This window comes from Nannobrachium achirus, assembly GCF_963921795.1.
Source record: "Nannobrachium achirus genome assembly, chromosome: 6".
Lineage (NCBI taxonomy): Eukaryota > Metazoa > Chordata > Actinopteri > Myctophiformes > Myctophidae > Nannobrachium > Nannobrachium achirus.
In genome coordinates this window covers 55,034,931-55,049,605 of record NC_137815.1, presented here as the reverse complement: position 1 = coordinate 55,049,605, position 14,675 = coordinate 55,034,931, and positions in this window count along the sequence as shown.

Here is a 14,675-nt window from a genome sequence, read left to right as displayed (position 1 = left end):
TAACACTTTTTACAGTGTACAGACTTCATGGTGATATGTATGTACTTTACCACAGGTTGCTGGTGTCCTCTCCTGGACAAATAATGGAAAACCAGTTCCTACGACATAGCAGGTCACTTTACTGTATGTTTGAAAGGGGAAGGAGAATCATAATGAGTACATGTGATGATGTGATAATTATGCAATTGCAACCTAATTCAAAATAATATTTTGAATTGAATAAGTGTGGTTTGTCAAAAACATAACTTGTGGGGCATCTTTGCTAATGACTTATTATGCATTGTTTTTCTCTTTTCGCTTCAGTGCATAGCCTCTGTAACATCCAGTTTCTCTCACACCTAACATGTTGGTCTTCACAGCATACTATATCTTAAAGCACAACCCGTTTAAAGTGATCTGTAAAAAGTACCATGCATTCATACTTTCATTTAGTAATGTTGTGCATCAAGATACTTTGAGGTTGAAGTGTGTGAGAAGAAGTCATTAGTGTTCATCACTGTTGTCCCTCTCTGTGTAGCACTTTCAGGTCTACAGGGAGAGCACTCCTCATTAAAGTGTGAAGACACTATCTCTGTCAATACCTTGAACATATGCCCCTCTTAATGAGCCCCTCAAGCATCCCACGATGCACCCGCTCACCATTCCCACTATCCATGCAGCATTTCCTGTTCAAACACCTTGCTAGAGGGAAGCCCATCAAAACTAATTGCAGGGTAAAGTAAATGACAACACATTCTGGTTTGTACACAGAAAGATCATCTGTGTTCGTTTCACTTAGAGTGTGCAAATGTACACCCTCGGAGTGAAAATAACACTGACAATGTTTGCTATTGAAAGGATGGTAGTACCCTGCCTTGTCAATCCTGTCCCGTTGATGCAATCCAAAAATCTCACTTACTTTTGGGGACAATTTCCCTGGCTCTCATTCTCTCATCCTCCTCACTATTCCCGTGCCTTGACTGCTGTCATACTAGCAGTTAATTAGCTGCTGTATTTCTACTATTTTTGCCACCATTGCTGGACAAGTTTCGTCAGACAAACAGGCCCACTCATTAACAAACATAAACCATCATCCTCGTTGGCACTATCGTCATCTCATACCTACCCTCTCCTTTACACATTGCAATTCATAAACTCTACCCATTTTCTCTCTTGTTGTTTGTCCTGTTTGCTCTCGCTCTCTCCTTCCTGCTACCGCTTGCTGTTGCTGTTTTCTGCTTCAGAGTGGAGTTTGTTGCTGCTCACAGCGTCACCTGACCATTAGTGCCTTTTAAAGGCACATCGGTTCCTTTAAAGCCAAAACAAAAGCTCTGCAGTGTGCTGTGAGGCTCTTGTCAGTTTGAAACCACTTACATGACTATAAATAAATGATTCTTTCCTTTTAGCAACAAATTCCACTGGCAAAAAAAGCAATTGGATTGGTGAAAATTATAATATAATCAACACCGAACAAGTTGTTCTGATTGTAGAAAAGGGTGACCATAATCTATCCACTGATTCATAAGGACAAGAGATCAACCCATTACCATTACCATTACCGTTGTGCACTAGGAGGCAACACAACATGTTAGCGGCCAAGATATTACACTGGGCTGAGACTAGGTCATTTGCATTGGCTCATGACGTAAAATGCACTCTGTGTATGTGGGTGTGTGGGTATGCACGCGTGCGGGTGTGTGCGTGCGTGTGTGTGTGTGTGTGTGTGTGTGTGTGTGTGTGTGTGTAAAGGTCAGGGGTGGGGTTTTGCGTGCACGTTTGCACGTGTAAAAGAGGTAGGTGGATAATCCTCTTACAGATTAGAGCTCCTAACTTATCAGGAGTGAGAGGAGTACACTCATTGATATAATGTGTTTTTACCTCCCACTTGTGAAACCAACTAACTTTTCAATGTTAGCAATAATCTTTGCACATTGTATTCATTAACCACTAGTGTCCCTATTCTGGGGTGAACATGTGCAATAGCCGATCTACAAGCTCGCGATGCGTTGATGCGTTGTGAGCTTGTAGATCGCCTATTTTCAGCGAAGAGATTTGGTGTAGACTAGGGAAAAAAGGGGCAGACCAAGTATAGAGCCATGGGGGATGTCCATAGTTAAAACATTGAGATTCAAAGGTTGCTATGACTCAATCTACAACAATGAAAGGCGGAAGGTGGCACAGCAGAGTGTTTCTTATTCTCTTGATCTCTTCCCTGCTTACTCAATCTCTAAAGGTAAAGCTGAAAGATGAAATTGACTGAAAACCTATGCAAGTAAGGTACAGTAAGTCAGTAACACAGAGAGATGATACTGTAGCCTTGACATGCTCATTTTTTTGGTCTAAAAGATGTCACGGTCAGTAGGGCTGTCAGAATTATTACATAATCGTCTAATTGCAATTATTTGACAAAATCGCGATTATTTTTCATCATCCTCATAATCATTTCCATGTTGAAAAAACTTTCATATATTTTTTTAAAATGTCAAAACTAGTGGAAATCTACAATCTACAAGCTCACGACATGTCGCGATGTGACGCGTTGTGAGCTTGTATATCGGCTATTTCCACCATCAATGTTCTTTTTTAAGTATAAAGTTGTCAAATATGTCAGTAATTTCTTTGTATATTTAGGTTATGTGTCATATCTACCATGTGCAACTTCAAAGCCTAAAAGCCAAACAGAAATGTAATCGTCAACGACAAAAACACAATTGAATCGTTAATCGCAATTATTTGAGTGACAATTAATCGTCATGTAAAATGTCATAATCGTGACAGCCCTAGATGTCAGTACAGTAGTGGAGCTCACCAATCTTCTCATAAATGTATTTTATTGCTCGTACGATGAAGACTGACATTTCAACACATCTTTATAGTGAAGTTAAACAGTACAATTCTCAGTATTCATTCATCCATTTGTAACTCTGAGAGTAACTCTTAAACAAACAATATTTCCTCACTCCTCCTGCCATGGAGCTTCTGAAAGAGAAGTCTAGGTGGGGATGAACGAGGAGGCTACAGACAGAGGGTTAGGCGGGGATGGATGAGGAGGCCTACAGAGTCGCTCTCTTACATTCTCACACTCTGTTATGTCTGGTCACGCTTGGCTATTGGCAAATGTCCACACTCTGAGCGATTAGAACAGCAGCTTCATGAGTGAAAGAGCGTTAGATGATCATTCTTCTAATAGATGAAATGCTATATGCTATATTTAGGAAGAGGGGAAAATCCCTCAATTTCACCATTTCAAAATGCTCTGTACAACAAAAAACTTCTGGATAGCTTTAAACGGTTTTGAGGTTATGACATTTACACACACAAAAGAACCACATAAACGTTCAGTTCCAGTAAAAGCAAAGAACACTAACAGTTGTTAAGAGGTCTCAAGTTTTCACCCAATAGCAGTTAAAACAAAAGCCCAATCTTGTGTTCCCTTTCTCTCTTGCACTCTCCCTCTACATTATTCACTATATGTAAAACAGACACTTACACAGTAAGGAACGGAATTCTAAACACAAGTATTAAAATGGCTTGTAAAAAGTTGTAATTCTTTAATGCAGTATAGCCTCCAGTAAATCATATTAGTACTGGATTTTGTTTTGTCTGCTCTCTGCTGTCCGTTACACATCTTGCCTGTAAAATGAGTGCCGCTTCCCACTTGTCGATTAATACATCATCATCCTCATCATGAGACAGAGCCCTGGGTTTAATTTTAGCACCGTCATGTCTCGGCACCATGTCTCGGCACCATGCCACTGCCTCCTCTGTATTCTCCATGTAGTGTAGGCCCCTAGTGGTCAGTTTTTTTGGGTGTTAGAAAGAGCAGTGGGTCTAACTAGGCTACAGCCTACCAGTGATGCTGGCTCCCTGTCATATTCATCGATGTATAGTCACTTTTGGCTTCTGATCTTTAAGCCAGGAGACACACACACGCACGCACGCACGCACGCACGCACGCACGCACGCACGCACGCACGCACGCACGCACACACACACACACACACACACACACACACACACACACACACACACACACACACACACACACACACACACACACACACAGTTTGCTGTACTAAGGTTCGGGCTTGACAGCATCTACTGAATTGAATTAAGAGTGCAGCTGAAAGAGCAAGTTTTTTTATATAGCAGCGTCATTGAAACATTCCCCCAGCAAGTCTAAGTAAAAACCACGCTCAGCTCTTTTCAGCCTGCTTGTATTTTTGTTTGTTTGACTCGAGAGGCAGCAAGCAGCATCCCTCTCACAGAAGAATGGCAAACCAAAAATGAGAAGGGAAGAGTAGAGAAGAAACAAGCTATTGAGGTCATGTTTCCTTGTCTGTGAAAGTGGGTCACTTGTTTCACTTGGTCAGCTGAGAGGAGAGGTGCTAAGCATTAGGACCTCTGAGGATATGATACCTTCTCTCAAGGTCCATTACGCTGTCAAATAGAAATGTTCTGATGCAGACTAACAGCTCTGATTGTTTATTATTTCCTTATTGCGTTTAATGGCATAATAGAGCCTGGGGTTATTATATCTTCAGACTTGGACAAAAGTAGGTAACAGGTGCTTAGTAGTCTCAAAGCCAATCCTAACAAGGCTTTCCCATAATTGACCAGTCCAGCACACATCCATCCGTGACCTTTACCTGTTTGTTTCAAAGCAACTATCATTATCACATTCCCTCAAGTATCAAGTTTCTATTTAGAACACATAATTGAAGGTCTAAAAAGCCTTGCCCCTCTCTCTGTCTCTCCCCCTCCCTCCTTCCTTCACTCTCTCTCTCTCTCTCTCTCTCTCTCTCTCTCTCTCTCTCTCTCTCCAGTTCCTTGCCAGTGGCAGTGGGTTATCTACTCACGATGCCCTATGCTGATTCACCCATGGACAGAACAAATTCACTTGGCAGGATGGAAAGACGTTCCTGCTGTGTGTGCCTTTCTCACCTAAAAGCGTTCAGGGTTTCATCTCCTATCTCCCTCAGAGGTAAACATGAAGGCTCACTACAGTATGTCCACACCTTCATCTGCTGGCACTTTAGGGAAGGTACAGGAGACTGGCCGGCAGCCCTCTGTGTCAACAACAACAACACTGACATCACAACAGGCGTGTCAGGCTGCCATTGTGCACTGACAGGTGTAGATTACATGCTCCGCCAAAGAGTAAAGAGAGACCAGCCTCCTAAATGACTCTTTCACAGGCATGCCAACTTTGAGGAAAGACTTTGTTATAGTGCTGCAGCTCAACAGTTAGATGCGACAGCAACAGCATGCAGACATTTAGTCTGTAACTTCATTAATTGTCATTTGCCTTTGTCTGCAGTGGTAGGCGATACTGAAATGTAATTCCATTTTTTCTCTTTTGTTACGTTGGGAGAGATAAATAGTGCATCTATGTAAACATCTAGATGTAAGCATCTATGTAAACACTGCACTGTGACTGGATATATTGCTCAAGCCTACTCAACAGCACCACCTATGTTTGGGAAGTAGGGTTTGTTTACATCATATCAAGTGCGTACTGAAAATCTCGATTTACAAATGACAGCTCCCGTTGGTTTTAAAGTTCTGCCGCAGAGGGTATTTGGTGCTTAAATATGATATAAAACCAAAGCAACCCCAGCATCATGTTAATATACAACCAAACACAGATTTATCAGAGCATAAAACAACAAAAACAACATTGTAGCCTACATGCGGTGAAACACTTTTTGTTAATTTATCACTTTGTAAATAATGTGTTAATTTGTGGATTTATATAGGCCTATATGTTTTTTAAACATAAAATGTATTTCAGAGAATGTACATGTGCAACCAATTGGACCCTTGCAGGTCCATTTTTTGTTCCATTTGGCTATGTACATTCCCTGAAATAAATATATGCTACCAATACATTCAGACGTGACAGAGAAAGGGCACCGTCCTGTTCTGTGTATAAACGTGTTAATTGTGTCTGATAACAAGGTTAAACAGACGAGCCACGAGGTATTAAGTGTTCGTGCCAATATGAAGTGCGTAACAGCAGGATTACGCAGCAGCAGCAGCGTTCATCTCTCTCTTCATGCGCAGCATCCTATTCCAAGCTCTCCCTTCACACGCCATCTCCGCCTTTACGCTCCCCGTCCACGCGTTGTTTGATTCGAACTGTCAAAAATAAAGCCGATGTAAAGTCAAAGTCTCGTAATAACGCTTTATTTTGTTTGTTTTTTAGTGGCGTGTTTACCTATGCAGTGGAAATTCCCACCCGTACGTGGGGTTTCGTTCGGCGTAAGTCGCGCGTCTTTACCGCTTCTCTCTGACGCAGTTTACTTTACCTGTTGTCATTTCGGTGATGAAATAGTCGCGCTAGAATAAAGTTGTTGTTTTTCTTTTCTTTTCTTGCTTCTTTCAATAAGCCCTCCGTTTGAGTCCAAATAAGCGAACACAACCCGAACGCAGGGACTTTCCCCACTTCTACGACACACCTCTCCTGTCGAGCCTTTATTCTAACCTATTTAACCCAACCATAGTGCTTATAATAATGAATTACATAGTGGTATTCCCTACGCAAACTACGTAGGGTAAGGTAGCCCTATAATAAAAGATACATGACTTAACGTGTTTACCCCAAACGCTGTTTTCCTCTCATTCCCAGGCGTCCAGTCCGTTCTGTGAGCCCAGATGGGGGTCTTCGGTCCAGGAGTGGTCAGTCACCTGTTCCTTTTGAAAGCCATTTGTCATAATTTTCAACGTTGAAGAGCGCCCGGGCAGCAGAACATTATTATTACAGTACGAGACCATCGATTTTTCCATAGCGCAACACGCCATAGCCCCGCCCCTGACACTCCCCCGCGCGCTGATTGGCCGCGCGGCTGTACATTCTTTCCCCTACGTCACGACGATCACATGTGGCTTGACGCGTGTTTACAAACACCGCCGAAATCACATGGTAATGATCGGTAGACTTTTACCGTAAAGCCAGCGGTTCTCCAACTTTTATTTTTTATTTTTATTTGGTTCCATTTGTACGCTCTCAGCGTTACAGACATGCAAGGGTGAAGGGCCATTGGGGTCGGGGATGCAGTGGTGTAGCCTACCAAGTACATTTACTCAAGCAGCCTACTGGACAATTTTGAGGTAGGCCTACTTTTACTTTACTGAAATATTTCAAATGTACTTTTACTACATCTCATAGGCAAAATATTTTATTTAAAAATATTTGTACTTGTTTGACAGACAGCTTTAGTAACTAGTTAATTTGTAGATTTGTATTATTTCAAAACATATATAGGCCTATATTTTTGCCATTTGAAAATAGCCGATTAGCTCACAATGCATCCATTTTTTTAAATATTTTTTTATACATTTTGAACATATGAAATCAAATGGGACACAACATTTGACTGCCAACTTGAGTACTTTTACTTTTAGTAACCTACTTTAAGTGTATCTTATCTTGATGCCGATACTTAAGTAATTTTACTCAAGTATATTTTTAATATGGTACTTCTACTTGTAACAGAGTATTTCTGCAATGCAGTATTTAAGTAAAACCTTTTTCACCACTCTATGGCATAGCTCTATGGTCCCCATGGAGCTCGCTTTGCGAACCACTGCCGTAAACTGTCCCTTTGCTTTGACGCAGCAGCTTGCGGCTGTCCCGAGACTTGAGGCTGTGTCCTGTGTGCTACCGACAAAATATCCCAGTTTAAACATTTCACCATAATAGCGAACGTTAGGCCGTTGTATCGTTGTGTGTTTTAGGTAGTCGACCATATCTTGACAAATAGACCCACCAAGTTAACAATGGTACAGAATGAAATGTTTGTTCTTTCTTCTCTGATCATGACGAGGAACAGAATGCGTGCTGTGTGAAAGCAAATAAATACACCCTCGAAACTGCACTGACCTAGTGCTTACTGCAGATGGCGATGTAACACCGATGAGAAACAGCTGTCTATATGTGTCGTTTAGTTTGGGCCAGTGGTCCCCAGCCATGCGCCATCAAGGTCCAAATGAATCACATTCCAAATAAACATTACGTCAGGCAGCTTCATATTCACTGCAGTTTGTTTGTTTGTTTGTTTGTTTGATTGATTGATTGATTGATTGATTGATCGAATACTTTATTAGAAGTTTGCATAGGAAAAGGTTCACTGATACAAGGTCAACTAAACAGTAAACACCACAAGAAAGCTGTTAGGCTTGTTTGCATTGGGGTCCCTTTGTACTCAATTCATAAAATGTATGACGTAGGAAGTGGGAGAAAAGCTAGAACACTGGTTTATAACTGAGATTCTTGGACCCCCAGGGGTCTTAGAGTGGTTTCTAGGAGTCCCCAACTAAATGATTGATAGATAAGAACCAAATGGGCCTGGACCATTTGGTTCAATTTGTGTAGAGTTAAATGAACACTTTTACAGTAGATGGAACAAATAGTAAATAAAAAGCCCTCTGCAGCGAAAAAACAAAAGTTTTGTCTATCCAGCCTTCTTCAGTGTGCAGAATTATATGTGTCCTTTTGAGGAGGAGGTGACAGACAGTATACAGTTGACAAACATCAATAGGCCTACTGATAACTTCACGTGAAGATGACACCCCACACCTGGAAGGTGTTTGCGGGTAATGAAGGCTAATAAAACAAACACAATAGACATAGATACCATTTCCATTTGGCAATATATTGTACACAAATACATAAATAGGCCTACATCATCTAACGACTGACAATTGTCCTTGGGGATGTCAGGCAAAAATGCCATTCATAAATCAGCTTCGACTGTATGTAATAAAAAATAAAGCATCTTAATTTATACGGAATCTCTCCCCTGTCAGGTGAAAAGAAGCGGCTTGGACTGCTCATGCATAGGAGGAAGCATGAGGTCAGTCCGTTGCTCTCCCCAGGTTGGCAGAGGGAGTGTAGCGGATAATTGGCACTGGGTGAAAAATGGGTTACAAAATCGTGGGATAAAAGAAAGTGTGGGTCATCATGACCGAAAGAATAAGATACAAGCGGCCAAAATTAGTTTTCTCACCACTGCCACTGGCTGGCCTCTGCCTTAGGGTCGATTCATACATACACTTTTAGATCCGAATTTAGTTCGGTTCGGCTCTGTCCAAACTACAATATGATGTCATTCAAAGGTTCTGGGTGGCACGGGTGCCATCATTAATTCGGCTGTTCGGTGCCACCAAGATTTTGTGACTCCCCGAACCGGACCGAAATGTATTCGGCTTTATAAGCGGAGATAGGGTCAGAAGTCATCCACAAGAGATTCAAGAGCTGCTGCTCCTTCTCCTGCAAAGGAGCCAGCTTCAGGCATCTAGCACAGATGCCTTCCGAGTGTCTCCCTAGGGAGGCCCTCGCTGCACATACCACTGGGAGGAGACCCACTGGCAGACCAATGACCAGATGGGGGGATTATATCTCCTCAGTGGCCTCGGAACGCCTCAGGATCCCCCAGGAGGAAGTGGCTAATGTTGCTCGGGAAAGGGAAGTCTGGAGCTCCTCAGCTGGAACTGTTGAACCTCCGACCCGATTCCGGATAACCGGTTGAAGATGGATGGATGGATGGATGGATGGATGGATGGATGGATGAATGGATGGATGGATGGATAGATCGATGTTTAGAGTAGACACTGATTGCATGAAATCAGCCATCAAAATACACATAGGATTTTAAATGTTAATGAGGATGTCAGCCAATCTAAAGCTCACATCGCAAGGTGTTGTGAGCTTGTAGATCTGCTATTTTAGATGTAGGACACTGTTGTACTGTATAACAGAGTATCAAATAGGCAAAACAAACATACAACGTCTCAATAGGTGGAGGAGAACAAGACTCAGCTGGCAGAGCGGAGGGAACTGACAACACTGTAGCATCTACTATAACAGTCACTGTTTACTGTTTACTGTTTACAGACAATGTAAAATGGACCCTGTTTTTTGGCAACTGAGCTGGTTGGATGTATGTGACCTTTCTTTTATATTTGGCATGATTTCCTTTGGAAATGATGACTTGCTGTCAAGATCTTTCTTGTGCATATAGGCTCTGAAAACTCGTAAACAGGAGGAGTCTAGTTTACTAGGCTATCTGAAAACATCCAGTCCTGCAAGACATGACAACAAAAGGCAAAATATCACGATGCTATAAATGTGCACATTTTTATGTGAAAGAAATTACATTATATCAGAATCTAACCCCCCACCACCACCATCATAGCTTTAAAGAGACAAAAAAATAATAATACATCATTATTTTCCTGAAAAATTATATTTCTGAACAAATCAAATGACCTATCCATTTTCAAGTGTCTCTGCTCATGTATTATCACTGCCTTCCACTAGAGGGCAGTTTGACTCCAACAGAAGTTATATTAATCCTACTATCCTTCTATAAAAGTAAGAAACCTCTGGTCATTCTGTCTGTTATTCCAGCTGTTTATCTGTGTTTTTGTGGACGTCCTCGCAGGCTATTGGATCTTTGGCTCCATAGCCCAGAGGAACGGTGGTTGGAAATGGCGGTATGGACTATTAACTGATTAATTGACAAATATATGTAGGATGATTATATTGGTGATGGAATCAAGGTCAATGGCTTTGGAAGACACACAGACAAACCATTTCAGGATCTCTCAAATGCACATAGTTTTGGACATCAACCCATGACATCCTGTCACGAAATGTACAGAATTTGACAGGAGGACAAACATGTCTTCCAGTAGGCTATGTATAATCAATCAATCAATCAATCAATAAATCAATCAGCAGCTGTCAGTCAATCAATGATATGATACCATACAGAATTCGTTGACCGTTTTATTTTACTTTGGTCATCACATCTTTATTCAAAACACATTTTCATTGAGTCATCCTATCCCAGCGGTTCTCAAACATTTTAGACTAAGATACAGTAATTGTAGGTACATTCATTGATAGATTTTTTATACCGTCCCCTTTTTATTTGTCATGGAATCTTTCGCTCTGGCAATATGATATACTGTAGGCAGTAGCTTAAAATAATTACACTTGACAGAATAACAATTTCAACAGATTATTATTATTATATATTTCATAATATGGCTGCATTGTATAGTATTGTCTTAATTTGCACAAGACAATAGCAGACTGTTTCTATAATATACGTGTGTGTGTGTGTGTGTGTGTGTGTGTGTGTGTGTGTGTGTGTGTGTGTGTGTGTGCGTGCGTGCGTGCGTGCGTGCGTGGTATGAAACATACAGTATAGCTAGCTTGATAATACAGTATTATGACCTGAATCGTGTACAGTATAAAGAGGTTATGCTTATGACTACCACTTTTCGCATCAAATCAAAGGTCACGCTGCTATATTAATAACAAATAAAGTTAAGCTTTGTTGAGCAGTTCCATTCCTCCCAGTACTGCCCCTTCAGTGAGAGAGCCCCACATGTCAAGGCAGGGCACTGTGGCATTGTCCCGCTGCTCCATGCTTGGTACACCAGAGCATCCCCGTTGACCCACAGCCAGGTGATGGCCAGGTAGCCTAGGCCGGTCCATACATGCTGGGTGTCTGCCTCCCTGCTGCTCTGCTGGGCCTGAGCCAGAGCAGACTCAGAGAGCAGGCTGACCAGGTCGGTGTGTTGCTCCCGACAGTGCTCCAGTGCCTCCTTCCAGGTCTTTCTCTCCTTCACCAGAACCAGGCTGCTCTCAAAACAGTAGAATGATCTTTTACGAAAGCAAGGTCTTTTGTGCCAGCCAGCTCTGCCTTTCGTCGCACAGATATCTTCAACGTCATTATCATTGCTGTTCCCGTCTTTTACCCAATTCACATACGATGCGTTGCCCGCTCCTGACCACTTCCAAATGCCATCGGTATCTCTGTGCAGACCAATCCAAGAATGAGTGTTTGTAGGAGGCTGGGGGAGCTCCTTGTCTTCTTCCCTGCTGTGGACTGAGGACAGGTCCGTGTGCATCGATCTACAGTAATCCCTGGCCATTTTCCACGTCTCTTTAAAAGGAACATAAATGTGCCTCCCAGAAACACAGAAGACCACGTCACATAGAGCTGTGAGAAACAGGAACCTGATAACGGTTTTCGCCATGTTACTTTGGGTTTGTTTCATGTAATGAAACAGAAAGGCTGTGGCTAGCGAGGCTTTGGGTTTGAGGCTCACTGATGTAATGTTGCACCCTTTTCTGTTATGGTCCTTCAAGATATTTGAAAGCAGAATGACTGACCAATCTGAGTGCATGCTGTGGCATCAGGTAAAATGGAAATCATTAGTCAAATACATTTCTTTAAAGGTATATTCAAATACTTTAAGGCAGCCAAAAGCAGCTCCGCCCGTGGAACTCAGCCTGTGTCAGCTCAAAAGATGTGCTATACTGTATTCGTCACCATTGTCATCAACTTCATCAAGGTTCTCTGATATTTATTTACCTGCACTACGTTTCCCAGATAATGAACATAAATAAAATGCTGCAATCATACCAACATACCACATCAGTCAGTATCATGGTCAGTATCATGTCTCTATCATGGTCAGATTATCATGTCACATTATTAAAATGGCCAATACAGAATCAGCTCATAGTGATTTCTGACATTCTGACAGTAAACAGAATTAATATTCTAAAACAGTAAAACAGTAGCAAACTCAACATCACTGGAAGTGCAATGCTACAGTATCACACACCATTTCTTTCCCTTTTTTCTTTTTTACACCAAATAAAATAAATAAATAATACAAAGCGAGCCCCATCCATGTCATAAACCCTAGGAGCAAGACCTCTACACCCAGAATATTTAGGTTGTGATATTTGAATGATATATTGTCAGCCCCCAAGCCAAATTGAGCGCTTCATGAGTCACACAAGACGATTTCTGTGCTCTCGGTCTAGGCTGCAGTATGAGGGTCATACTGCTATTTTTGGAGGAAATGTAACAAGGAAAGAACAAGGGACGGTTTTAACATTACAATATTTCTGTCGTCACTTTCCAATATGGCTGTGCCACTGGTAACCATTGGTAACCAATGGTGCAAACACAACATCACTGGCCTGCATTAACAAGCAGTTGGTTTTAGTGTATGTGACCTGGAATCCTTGCACGAACTTTGATCTGCATCATTCAGCACGTCTCGCAGCCCCCCTTTCTTTTACTGAACCAAACTATCTTAAAATAATGTAAACATCCTTTTTTGTGTGGGCTTCCTGTTACTGTGAACTGTACTGTCATGAAACTGTACCTTTTTCTATGCAAACTTCTAATAAAGTCTTCAATCAATCAATCAAAACAAACTTAGCCATCTAATACACGTTGCTGTTGGGCAGAAACCTCAGAACTCCATATTTCAACTTCTAGAAGCTCAGCCTTGTGAGCTTGTAAATGTATTGTTGTGTATTGTTGCTATATTTGAAACATGTTGAAAGCGAAAGTGGTTATCTGTCTGTGGGTTTTATAACTACATTGGATCCATTACATTGGAACACGTTTTATTTTTTTGTTGTTTTTAACAACAAGGTTTCCATGGACTATTAGTCATCCATAGTACCATAGTCATAGTAAGTACCAAAGTCATACATAGTCAGTTCTCTAGTCATCCACAGTAAGTACTATAGTCATCCATATAAGAACCATAGTCATCCATAGTCAGTACTATAGTCATCCATAGTCAGTACTATAGTCATCCATAGTCAGTACTATAGTCATCCATAGTCAGTACTATAGTCATCCGTAGTAAGTACCATAGTCATCCATAGTAAGTACCATCATCCATAGGGGCTCAGCTCTATTGGCATGGTAGGTTGTGCGTTGGTTTGTCAAGTGGGACACTGGGGTGTGGCATTTCTTTCTCAACTAAAGAAAACTAAAAGTGATAGAGAAGAGAGCCAAACACATTTGGTCAACAATCACAGTTTATGAGGCACACACGGGTATGACTTACATAGAAAGCAGGCTATTTACACATGCAGTATGAAAACAACCAGTCAAGAGGAGCTAAAATACATGATACCCATCCATGTAAAAGCAAAAATAAACAAAGCAAAACATAATAAACAGATTTATAGAAGAGCTCAAAGTTGCCTGGAGAATGTTGGAATCCTTTCATGTACCGTAAATATTTCACGGCAGTGCACCTCAAGAGAAATGTTATTTATCAACCTGGACTTAAACCCTCTCAGCATGTTTTTGTGATTTGATTTGCCTAATAAAATTACGAAAATACTGTGGTATAACATTCCCAAAGACACAGTGGTAACAGTCAGTAAGAAAAAAAACAGCATTTGTAAGAAACTGTACAATAAAAATGTCATGACAAAAATCACAACACAACCACAAAAGTACATATTAAGCATTTGGTTGCCTGTCCTAAAGACCCTGACACACCAAGCCGTGCAGCCAAAAAGCCACACTTGAGAGTCTGTGGCCGTCTGGCCGACCATCATCTCTAGTTTTTCCCATGTCGTTGGCAGTAGTTGGCCATTAGCAGTGGCCGTTCAACTGTCTGAGTATGTTGAATCGGCAGCGGCGGTTGTTGGTTAGGAGAGAATTCGCTTGGCTGTTCAGCTTGAGCAAATCAGAGCACAAGAAGAGAAATGTGCTGAAAGTGAGCAGCAAGGCAGTGATGTCATCATGTTGACTATCAGCCGACCATCATCAGCCGCAGTCTTTTTGGTGTGTTCCAGCACAACTTTTACAGAAGACACAAGGTGTCACCAGTGGCGTCAGTTCAGCAAA